Raw genomic sequence first — 12,804 nt, 5'->3', positions numbered from 1 at the left:
AATTGCCAAAAAGCAGATGGAATTATATGCTCTTGTTTATATGTAGCTGTTCAAATGAGCCCCGACTAAATGCCTTCTCCATCAGAATTATGGCGCTGAACAGTCATTTGCACCCCTGCTAAAAACACCTGACACTGGTATTAAGAAATATTGGGTTTAATTGCAGTCCATTAAAATGTGGAAATGTCTTCAATGCAGGATTAATGATTTAAGTGAGCTAAAGGCTTTTAGAGAGTATTTTTTTTAGGCCTGGCTTCTCCAGATATGTACGCGCTCCCCCTCTCATGTACACACCCACCGAAATTGTGCAAGCAAGGCTTGCCACATGGATTTCATCTCCTGTCTTTAGGTAAGTAGAGCATTTAAAAACAGCTTGCATGTTACCCTTCTGTGATCTGTGACTTTCAGGAGAGCGCTTGTATACCCCAAAGGAAATTAAACTGCTTTTTTTAATTTTAGAATAAGCAATATCTGATTCTCTGTTGTTTTACTATAGAGTGCACTGAAAAAAAGAATGCGTGCTCCTTCTGATCATAGGAATGATTTGCTGCTTTATGCATAGCCCACCAGTACAAAGTAAATACCTTAAACTGAATCAGATGATTTGTTTTCCCCTTTTACTCTGCCTACAGATAATCTTTAGGCCTAATTTAAAATTAGGGGTATGCAAGTTTTTTTTTTTTCCATTTCTTTAAATGTAATTTCATTGGTTGGGGGTTTCTTTTCATTTCAGTTTTTAAAATAGTTTTCATTTTGATATCTTTTAGAATGTGCTATTTTACAATAGAGTTCATTTAAATGTTTAAAAACCCAGGCTCCCACCCCACCACCATCACTAAAAAGCACCACCAAAATTTCCAAAAAAGACTTCTGGACCCTATGGGCCCACGTATTTATGGGCATTAGATTAACATCACATTAAATGTGCATTAGTACATGCAAATCAACTCCTCTAGTAATACTTTTCATTCATTACTAGCGGTACCCGGCCACGTGTTGCAGTGGCAGAGTCAGGTTCTTTACCCTCCCTCCCCCTTCCCCTTGCTCATTTACCTCAGTCACTCATCCTCCTCCCCCTTGGTCACTCACCCCCCCTTCCCTCCCCTGTCCCCACTCCAACTCTCTCCCCTCACACTCACCTCTCCCCTCATTCTCCCTCCCCTGACACTCACCTCCCCCCTCATTCTCCCTCCCCTCACTGTCACCTCCCCCCGCCTACTGCCTACCCTTCAGATCAGAAAACCTTTGTCTTTCTATTTCTGTGGGAAACCCCCCCCCACCCCAAAAAAAACAACCCCCAATCCCAACCCTTTAAATCAAATAATAACCCCCCACCCTCCTGCCCCCTCCCAAGACCTGGGAAATTCAAATTGTTGGTGTTACATGTGGTCTGTCCCTGGGTGTCTGTGCGCGTTATGTAGCCAAATAGGGGAGTGCCTAACCAAATTTGCACTTCCAAATTTGTTTTGTGGTCTGGGGAGGGCTATTTTGGTGCGTTCCCGAGATCGTGCAAGTTTAGTGTATTTATTTTTGTGTGAACCTCCCCCCAAAAAACAACCCTATGAGAAAAGTTCTCTTAAACTAACCACCCCACACTCTCCTGCCCCCCCTCCCCTAGCCCCGCGAAAAACAGTAGCCCACCCCCCTGCCCCCCCAGAGTTGCTGAATGAATGAAACCTGCCCCCCCCTTGTGACCCCTCCCCAAGATGTTCACAATAAATTCATTACCACCCCCCACCCTCCAGACCCCCCGAGACCTGATAAAAATGTCAGTCGGTGGAGCGGGCGTTCAGGAGCGGTCCGGGAGCGATGTATTGGCATTGGTCCGTTGGCTGCGAGCACTGAAATGGGTTCCGACGGCCCTTTGCCCTTACTATGTCAGTGGGGTGGAGCAATGGCAGAGGAAGGTCGTCTGACATAGTAAGGGCAAAGGTCCACTGGCTGCCAGTCCTGAAAATGGCGCCGAGGGGCCCTTGCCCTTACTATGTCACATGGGCTACTGCCGCCATTGGTTTCCCCGAGTGGCATAGTAAGGGAAAGGGCCATCGGCGCCATGTTGATTGCTGGCAGCCGACGGCCGAGTGCAGGAGATGTGTCCCGGACAGGTCCTGGCCCCCCGCTGGAGCCTCCCGGACTTCTGTCAGGTTTTGTGTGTGTTGTGAGGGCCTGGGAAGTAAATCAATTTGGCATGTGTGTGGGGGGTGTGAGGAGGGTGGTGGGTGTAATTTATCTGTAAAGGAAATAGTTGTCTTCCGGCGAAAAAAGTGCACGAATGTATTAAAATGGAAGTGAAGCGTGGACCTGGACTGGCGAAATGAATAGTGTAGCGTGTGTTAGTGTAAGGTGTAACCGATGGCGCTTATGTCCAGCAGATGTCGCTGTTTTCTGGAAAAAAATTTTAAACCTATTTTACCTGTCACAGGTGTGACATATATGTAATGTAAGTACAGAAGAACCTTCCTGTATGCGAAATGAAGGTTATGTCCAAATTTGAAAGCAATCGGTTCAGTTGTTTCTGAGATTAGCGATTTTGTCCAAACTATTTAACATTTTTATTTATATAGATAATGACTACAAATCTTTAGTGATGTCAATTTTACTATCAATACCTCAGAATGTTTCTGTAACATCACCCTCCTAAATTCCACCCCCACCTTCTGAAACCCACCTTGATTCAAAGTGCTCCTCTACAGTGGTACATATATACTATATAGAGAGTGCCCGACTACCTCTTTACAGAGGATTGCTCACTCTCTCTTTCTGTCTTTCCCCTTCCCCCTCCCCAAAAATATTTTCTGCATTGCTGTATCGCATTGGGTGCTAATAATCCTCATTACCATTAACTCTGCCCAAACTCCTCCCACTGGAGTACTCAATGTTGAATTTGCATATACATTTGCATTGCATTATTTATCGCATGTTAGGGCCCTAACACAAATTGATAAATGACCCAGTAAGTCAAATAAATGGATAAGTCTCAAATAGAGCTACTTAGCTGGATAAGTAGCGCTTTTAAGACTTATCCAGATAAGTGGCACAATTCCAAAAACATGCATTTTTATGTCCAACTTTAAAAATATATGCATGGAGGAGGTTTACCTGCGTAATTTACATGCATTTACTCCCATAAGTTGAGTTTTACGTATGTAAGTTGGGAGATTTTCTACCATGCATGCAGCAATGAAATTATCAGTTTTATCAATTAGTCTACCAGGTCTCCCCATCCAACTGCAGGTCATCGAGACCCTCCTGGCTGTTCAGCCTCAATGCTCCCCCCCCCCCCTCCCATTTCACCCAATTGCTCCTGCCCAGTCAGTATTTCACTTTTAAGATGCTTACTATCACTAACTCCAGATACAGAGCAGGTGTAAACATATGCAAGGAAGCTACCAATTCTATGTACGGAAATTGGTTACAAAATAGCAACTTACTCCTGTAAATGTTGGCCCTGCCCTGGAACACTTCCGGCCAACCCCTTTTCTTACACGCACAAATTTACTCATGAACACTTACTTAGGCATGTATGTTTGAAGTTTATAAAATAGCATCTATACAAGAATATGCTATTTACACACATATATGCTGATTTTTATACATGTGACTCTTGAAAATTCATCTTTCAATGTTTTCATTCATATAGAACATTATTACTTTAAGATACAGTGTGCCAGGCACTGCCACACAGCAATTTAAATGCATTTTTAAAATTAATTATCTTTGATAATCATTTACTTAGTAAACACCCAGATTTTATTCATGATCACATTTAATTAACTGTGAAAGTACTAAGATATCTTACCTGCCAGCAGAAAGGTGTCTGGACCTGTTTTCTAAATACTATATTTGACATTTTATGCTGGGCAGTTCAGCATCTTTCTTATGATAATGAAATCATTGCTGCATTATACTTTTGCTGCCTATGAACTTAATTATCATTACAAATGACTAAGTAGTTCTAAAGTGATTTGGAAAAATTAGAAAAGATTTATTGCTATATGGTGAATTTATAGTGTATACATTAAACTCAGGTGTGCAATTAGAAAATTGTTTCATTGATCTTGTAAGACTATTATTTACCAGCAACTGGCACACACTTAAGTTGAAGATATTTATTAAAAAAAATTGATCTCCAAACTCAACCTCCATTGCTACTTTTATACTGACAACAGCATTTATAAATTCCTTTGATACTTTCAGTGACCCCCTTCCTTAACAATCTACCCCAGTGAAGTGGATAATAAATTTGCAAGCAACAAATTGGGTGTCTAAATGGAAATAAATTGCTAAATGTAGATACCCAAAAAAGTGGCGCTGTCTTGTAATTAGATGCAGTCATCTAATTCTCAATATATTAGACCTGTAAATTAGCATTACCTTACTGCACCAGGTATTTAAACATCTAACCAGGAGACCCATTTAGGCATCTCATCCTTCAGAGGGAATTTTAGACATTTAGGGCCGGATTTTAAAAAGGTTACGCGCATAAATCCGGAGGAAGGGGGCAGGACAGGGCAGGAGCAGGGTCAGAGGCTCCAGGCATAGTGGCCATTTGCCGCTGTGCCAGGGTCTGTGCGCCGGCAGTCGGCCGGCGTGCACAACTTACTTCCGCCCCAGGGCGGAAGTAAGTTTGGAAACAAAAACAACAAATCAAAAAAGGTAGGGGGAAAGGGCGGGGGAGGTAGGGAAAGGGAAGGGAAGGTGGGGTGGGGGGGGGGTAAGGGAAGTTCCCTCCGAGGCCTCTCCGATTTTGGAGCGGCCTCAGAGGGAACGGGGGAAGGCAGCGCAGCTTGGCATGCACAAGGGGGTGCACAATTGTGCACCCCCTTGTGCGCGCTGAACCTGGATTTTATAACATGTGCACGCCTGCGTGCGCATGTTATAAAATCGGGTGTACATGTGCGTGCGCCAGGTAGCGCATGCACATGTACGCCCGCGCGCAACCTTTTAAAATCTACCCCTCAATATTCACTGAAAATCTGTCCTGTTTTTTGTATGCATAAGATTAATCATCTAGATGGTAATATTCAGCAAGCTGGAGAGCAGTAAAGTTTAGTCAAATATTCAATGGAACTTTTCTTCCACAGAATATACTCAGCTAAAGCTATCCATACAGTTATCTCAGTAACTTTGCAGCTCACTGGCATACTGAATATTTGAAATAAAATTTGTGGGCTATAGTGGACAGATCTCCCTCACACACACACACACACATATGCCAAGTTTTAAAAACATATTGGGGACTGTAATGAACTGATCCTCCCCAACCTCCCCCCCCCCCCCCAAGTTTATCAAAAAAAGTTGCTGCCATTGTGGTCTACCAACCCCTTCCCGTTCTTAAAAAAAGTGAGGCACCACCTCCACCTCCCCCAAACCCCCATGAGCCTCCCAGTACCCCAGTGAAGGGAGGAGAAGAAGCGTTTATTTTCTCCTGCAGGGTGAATACTTACATACTGGTGTAGCTGACAGGACCCGACACTTCTGTTAATTTATGTACTGCACTTCAGCCATTGGTTGCTTCAGTGACAGCTGACAAATCCATTGGCAGTCAGTGAAAGGGCAAATCCCCATTCAGAACTGAGTTCTGAATGGGAATTGGTCAGCTGTCACTGAATCTAACAGTGCTGGCTGGGGTGCAGTAAATAATGAATATCTAAGTTCCTGTACCTGTCAGCTGTACTACAGGAACTTAGATATTCACCCAGCAGGAGGAGGTAAGAGCATCTTCTCTTCCCACCAGAGTACTGGGAGGCTTTTGGGAGTTTAGGGGATGGTGGGAGATGTGCTCCTGACTTATGGATACATAAATACTTTAAACCTGTCAATTAGAGAGCTGTCAAGTGACTCCGTTTCTAGGGACAAACTCTTCCTTATACTCTCGCTGCCTGTAATACTAATTTTAAATGAAAGAAGCAGGACTACAAATTCCATAATGAAGAGGGATGGAAGTTCAAAAAGCATGACTGGTCGAAACCTTCCCTCTAGAGATTGGGTCATTTGGTAGCTCTGCCAGCTATCATCTGCACAACATTATCTTCATCCTTCTTGATCCTTCTCTGCCTAAATTGTCATCCATCCATAATGGCAGTAAAGCTATTGACTTCTCTGCCCCTAAAATTTGAAAAGCTTCCCTACTTTTCTCTCTCTGTTTCCAAGTCCCCTTTCAAAACTCAGTTTTCTTTCCAGCATTGGATTACAGTAATGAAGAAGAATCAAAATCATTTCTGTCTTGCCACAGTCTGGATCTTAACCTCTGGGCCAACTTCATTGTGTCTCCTCTTATTCTGTTCACGCACGTTCTTACATTGGCTGTAATATTTGATTGCGTACTCTCAGATGACTATAATGCAGATTTGGATACATTTGCATGAAAGATAGTATGTAAAATACCATTACATTTTATTTTAAATGCTATCAAAATTGTTTTACAGTGTGTGGTATTTGTAATGATTTCCAGATGGGGCAAGTACTGCTTATTATTGATTGACTAGGTTAAGGGTCCTTGACTTTTCTTTCAGCCCTCAACTCTTTCAATCAGGAAATGGCCCCTCACTGGTCATTATTGCCTAAGTACACTAATGCTTTAGAACAGGAAAAACCAGCTTTGGTCCTCAAGCACTGCAAATAAATCAGCTTTTCAGGATAATTAAAATACAGAAATGCAGCATGTACTCTGGATGTGCCATATTCAGATATAACTCTTGAATTAATCATGATGGCTATTTCCAGAAAACAACTCCATTTGTGACCATTGGAAACTGGAGTTTGACATCCCTGCTTTACAGGCAAGCTGCCTGGTTCTTAGCAGCTTGGAAAAGGACTTTCAGTTTTAAGAAGCATGAACTGCCATTTAATGTAAATCATAAAAGGCTTGATTCACCCAGTTGTAATTGATTGTTGTAACACTCTCTATGCTGGGTTGGCCTGGAAGTTAAGAGAAAAAGCTTCAAATTTTACAGAATGTTGCAGGCAGGGCAGTAGTTGGTAGCAGCAGGCAAGTGAATGCCCTTCCACCACTGCACGCATTATACTGGTTGTTGGTGGTGGAATGGGCAACATTTAAGGTTTTGACAGTTGCCTTTAAGGTTTCGAGAGGAAGAGGACCATCATATTTGCAAAATCGATTGAAGTGGTATATGCTTGGCAGAACCAGAGGTATTTTTTGGGAAGTTCCCACAGTTTGGGTTATCAGCTTGGCCTACTTTAGAGTGAGAGCCTTCTGTGTGGTAGAACTGTGGAAAGGCATCCCACTGGAAGGAAGGGAGGAACTGGACATTCTGGCATTCAGAAAAAGGTCAAGGCCTTCTTATTCCCAGTATTTGACTGTTTGCTTTTTTGTGGCTGCTTGAGGTTGGGGGGGGGGGGAGGGGGGGCAGGGCAGCTAACGCAGGTAATCATAAACAGTGTAGAAATATTGGGCACTGAGATGCATCAGGGTCCTTTATTATGTACAGGGAGTAGTGATATTTACATCTCGCCTGAGAAGAGTTTTGTGTTGTTTTTGTTTTGTCATTTCATTCTATATGGCGTGTGATGCTTAGATGCATTTTTGTAAACCAACTTGTGCACTTTGATCAGGTCTGGGGAGGCAGTAAAAAATGTTTTTCAGTACATCAACCAGCAAGAACTTTAAGCTCACCGTAAATGGAGTTATTGAGAATACCGACACCAAGGGAAATGAGACTGGCAAGCGCAAGAGACTGCATCTTTCAATATCAGGCTCCCTTGGTCTGGAACTCCATGCCACTTGATCTTTGGTCATAGACTAATTCTAGGAAGTTCATAAAATTGATAATGTCTTGCCTGTATATCCAGGTGTTTGATTTTAATGAGTACTATCGAACCCATTGTCAGCCTGTGTTTTCTTTTCTTCTGTTTCTGTTTTAAGATGGTTTTTAAACTGATTTTTTTATGTTATTAGAATTGGATCTTATATATTATTTTATTATAAATCATTTTGAAGTTGTTCTTACGAAAATGGCATAGTAAAATAAATATTAGTATTACCATTACCATAAATGAAAAAAATATGTGCACAATGTGGATTAGCAACAGCCTTACATATGCTTGTAATTTCATTGTATACTGGTGATATTATATATTTTTTTTTTCAATTCAAGAAATGCTTTCCAATTACTTTTCGTTCAAGGTTCGCAAAGTCTTTGCCCCAAAGAGCTCAATTCTAAGTGGGTACTGTGCAGTTGACATGAAAACATCAATGACATGCTATGTCATTTTAATGATACTTCCTTATGGCATTATGTTGTTTAGTTTCAGATTTGCTTCACTTTTAAGTTTCGGAGCTGTTCGGGTGGTGGGGGGGGGGAGTGGTATGTTACCAGTCAAGGGGGGAAGGGGACACAATTTGAGCCTGCCATCCTTGCTTGCTTTTCTGACCTGAGACACAGAGGATGCAAGGCTTCCCCATTGCTGGTAAAGCTTTGGAAAATGCAGACTCAGAGAGAGGGAGACTTTTTATAGTAATGAGAAAGTGATCACCTGTGGGTATGAGTATTATTTATCTTAGGACATTACTCTCCCTTTTCCCTTTCTTTCACTGTAGTTTTATCATTTTTTCATAGTTACTCTTTTGAAAGAGGGAGAGAGAGAGAGAGTGTGTGTGTCTGTGTGTGTGTGTGTTTCTGTGTGTGTGTGTGTGTGTGTGTTTCTGTGTGTGTGTGTGTGTGTGTGTCTGTGCTTATTCCCCACTCACTTCATTCCATCTCCCCTCCTTGTCCTTTCCTCTCTTCTTGGTTGAACTCTTTGATGTAAAAGCTTTCTCTTTCAAATATTTTGGCTTCTTATTTTTCCCTACTTATTAAATGGACATTTTGTTTATTTTGTTGCCCCAATCTTTGCATGTCAAGTTGTTTGTCGTGACACATTAGTGCCAAAATTCCTATTCATTAAGCTGATGGCAGAGTACTGTGCACAAACACAGATTGCAGATCTTTAGGTTTCACGCCCCCAGAACACCAGTGCCCACACTTTTTGCCCTCAGTGCCTTGGGATGTTAATGCCTCTGCTGCTTGCTCTGCCCCTAACTTGGTGCCTTGGAGTGTTGAAACAGCTGCTGCCCTGCCCCTCTCTTGATGCGTTGCAGTGATGTTACCTCTTCTGCTGCTGCACTGCTCTTCTTGTGGTACCTCGGGGTGCTGTTGTCTCTGCTATTGCTGCTCTGCCCCTCTTTCGATGTCTTGGGGTGTTCATGCCCCTGCTGCTGTTGCTTTGCCCCATAGGTAGTCTATGCCAGCATGCTCCAAGTTGTCTCTGCTATAGTTTCTGCCCCCTTGCTCAGTATCCACAGTGATCTGGAGGGAGAGATGTCAGTGCCTGCAAGTTTCATAAAAATTGGATGACAAAACACATCTTATGGGAAAAACAGCATTTTCATTGCTTCCCCCATGGAAACAAGACAAACTACATACATGTCTAATAATGAGATGATAAAAACAACACAAAACCCAAATGACATAATGACACAAAACAAATTTTATTTCATTCACATCCCTAGTATGGGGGCAATAATACATTTCCTGTAGAGTCTCTCTTTGAAAATCTTGACAGCAGCAGGAAAGCAGATTCTTACAGCAAGTGCAATTGCCCACAGGAAAGTATGTGTGGGGCATTCAAACTGAAATTCCCGAGAGAGCTCTCCCAGCCCTGATCCTGCCCTGCTCACTTTTTACAGCAGGCAAATGTGCCCACTCTGTGACCTATCGTGAGGAGGGAAGGGCAATTTTCAAATAACCCGTTTCCAAGGGTATAATGCTCTTTTACCTGTGGAAAGGACTTTGACTTGTACCCTGCTGCAAACAGGGGATGCAAGCAAGCTATACATTTTTCAAAATAAATAAATAGATATACCTGTGCAAAAGAAACATTTTTAAATGGCAACATTTAACTTTGTTTCACGTATTAAAATAGCTTTTAAGAGTGTGTAATTTAGATGCACATCAAAGCAATTTTCAAAGTCAACTTTTGTATTTACTACTTTGTACTTAAAAATCAAGGAGCTTTGTATATGGTTGAACAACATACATGTATCACTCTGAAATTGTGCACACAGCTGAAAACTTATGCCTAGATGTCTAATGCTTCAAAAATCAATTTCTTTTTTTCACATGAAGGCTAGAGATCCAGGATTGATTCTGTTGTGCACATATCCAACATTCGGCTCATAATATCACACTTAGAAGCACAACATTGCACCCTTGAACATTTAACACTGTAATTAAAAACATCAACCTACAGAGTCATCCTTACCAGCTCCTAGATTCAGAAATCTACATTGATGCTATTTTCATATACGTGAGTTCTGTTCATCCCACGCAGCCTCCTGCATATTTAGGTTCAGTGCCTTGACAGTTTGCATGTTCAGGACAGGACTCCACCGGCCATTACAATACTTATGCCTTAATAAGTTTGTCTGTGTGTGCCTTTCATAAAAGGGATTAAGTAGCGATATTCTCTGTGCTTGTACTTCTTTCTAAAAACACCAATGCAAAACAAAACAAAAAAAAAAAGCCATGGCAAATGATATGTATCCTATTGCCTTTTTCCTTTGATCAACTCGACAGCTTTCATAAATAATTTGTTTTCAATTAAGACATGCTGTTTCGACCCTTTTCACCTTATTTTGGAGGCTCGTGCATTGGTTTACTTGATACCGCTTAACATTTACAAATGAAATCTTGCTGGTAGTGAACATAATTTGCCTTCTGTGAGGCTGATGTACTAAAATGAGAAAGATTTTGCACAGTATTTCAGTTATTTTGCTATGGACTTTATCTCAGAAACTTTAACTACATTTTAGTGCCATACAGTCAAGCCCCTTGGCCTCCTATGATTCTGCGGCCAATGGGAAGGGTTGCAAATCTTCCTTCTTGCTGTGGGAGGCCCGGGGTCCTAACCAAGATGTGGAGGCTGAGGGTCAGCTGTCTGATGGCACGTTAAACTTCTCCTTTCTCCAGCCAATGCTCTGCGTCCCATGAGCCGCTGGCAGGAAGAGGGAGAGAGAGTGGCAGAATGTTTGGCTGTGTCCTCTGCCACTGGAAGCATTGATCGCTGATCTGAACTGAAGGCGAACCCAGGCAGCAGAGAATGAAGATGGGGCCCAACCTGCTGCCGCTCTCCTCCTCCTCTCCCTGCTGCCCATTCAGCGTGGCAGGCCAGCAAGCTGGGAGTTATCTAAAAGAGGAGCTAGGGGCTGGGAATTCGGGGAATGTAAAAGAGGGGTAAGGGGTTGTGAAAATAGAGGGACTGGGAGTTCAGAAAATGTGATAGAGGGTCTAAGGGGGGTAGGGTGGGGGGGGGGTTTGAGGGAAGCAGTTGTGGGGTTGTGTGAGAGGTCATAGTGTGTGTCTGAAACGATATGGGAGAGAGTAGATTGGGGTGTGTAGGTGCGTGGGTGTGTATGGGTACCTGAGAAGGAGACAGAAAAACGACTGATGGTAGAAAAAGGAAGGGAGAAAAACAGGGATACAGTGGGAAGGGGAACGAAAAGGGAATAAGAACATGTGGTGGGGAGACGGGATGTGAGGGGGAGCAGGGCTAGAGCCAGGCAAGGGAACATCATTCTCCTATCTATGGATTGCCCTCCAAGATCCCAGAACCACCTCCTTTCCCTCTCTGTATCCCCCCTCCCAGCCAAGATCCCAGAAGATTCCTTCCCTTCTCTTGTTTTCTGCACTCTGAAATTCCCTCCTTCCTCGCTCACTTCTCCCTCTCTTCCCTGTCTGCCCAGCCCTCATCTTCCCTCCTCCTCAACCCCTTTCTCCTTTCCCTGTCTGTCCCCGATCTTCCCTCCTTCTCTCCCCATCCCCAAATTTCCTTCTTCACTTTTTCCATCCCTTCTCTTCTCCCCATTGCAGATGTGCATTTTTTTCCCCAAATAGGTAAAACACAATAAATGAATTGGTTCATTGCAACCAAACAGAAATATTGATTTACCTGAAAATATCCAAAACATTTTGGGATTTTTTTGGATTCAGCAAATAGTGCACACTATTAACAAATAGAATTGATTATATGCATGCAAATAAAAAAAAATGCCCCATGGCTGCAAGCTGCCCCCTGTCATCCCACTTACCCTGTTCATAGGATTGCCAATGAAATAAGGGGCAGGAGTGATTCTGAGTGACTCCTGCCCCATTGACTGTGGATGAAAAATGGTACCAGATAGCACCGAGATAAACATTAAGTTGCTTTATGGTCATATTTCTATAAAGCCAAAAAACCACGGTGCAGGACTCAGGGCCAGCTGGTGCCATTTTTCAACCAGAGCCAGCAGGGGAGGATGGATTGCGGATTGCTCCTGTCTTTTTCTTTATCAAATTGGAAGGGAGCTATAGGGAAGTAGTGGGTGAATCTGTTTTTCGTTGGGTTTTTTTTATTTAGAGGTAGAAATTGAGTTGCTGTGCAGTTTGGCTAGTTAGCTGGATAAACTTATCTGGCTATCTTACCCCTAGATTCATCAAAATGTGATAATAACACATGTGCTAAGAAAAAGGGGTGTGTTTATAGAAATTTTAGAATTATTGCACCATGACACAGAGAGAGAGAGAGAGAGAGGCTATCTATAAGGCTCTCATAGTAGGCAAGTATTTATATCTTTATAGGAAGGGCATCAAATAGTTCAAGGTATAGCTTAGCTTGATGGACTTTATAAGAGGGAACCATCAAGCTAGGCTGAGATAACATAGTAAAAAATTTCTTCTTTGTGACTTTCCTCATTCCAAATGATGTCAAATCTTCACCAAGGTGTACTGTGCTGTTCATACGTCCCACTCTACATGAAAAACTGGC

At 42.5% G+C, this 12,804-nt stretch overlaps 1 long non-coding RNA gene across 1 annotated transcript in view; it reads left to right on the top strand.

The window, feature by feature from the left end:
* Window positions 1-264: 264 nt before the first annotated feature.
* Window positions 265-12,804, top strand: part of LOC115089537 — a 47,719-nt gene continuing 35,179 nt past the window's right edge. The window contains exon 1 of the long non-coding RNA XR_003856148.1: window positions 265-349. This is a non-coding gene — a long non-coding RNA (uncharacterized LOC115089537). The remainder of the gene's footprint in view (window positions 350-12,804) is intronic.

This window comes from Rhinatrema bivittatum, chromosome 4 (genome assembly GCF_901001135.1).
Source record: "Rhinatrema bivittatum chromosome 4, aRhiBiv1.1, whole genome shotgun sequence".
Classification (NCBI taxonomy): domain Eukaryota; kingdom Metazoa; phylum Chordata; class Amphibia; order Gymnophiona; family Rhinatrematidae; genus Rhinatrema; species Rhinatrema bivittatum.
The sequence above is the reverse complement of the archived record's forward strand: the minus strand, read 5'-3'. Positions and strand labels throughout refer to the sequence as shown.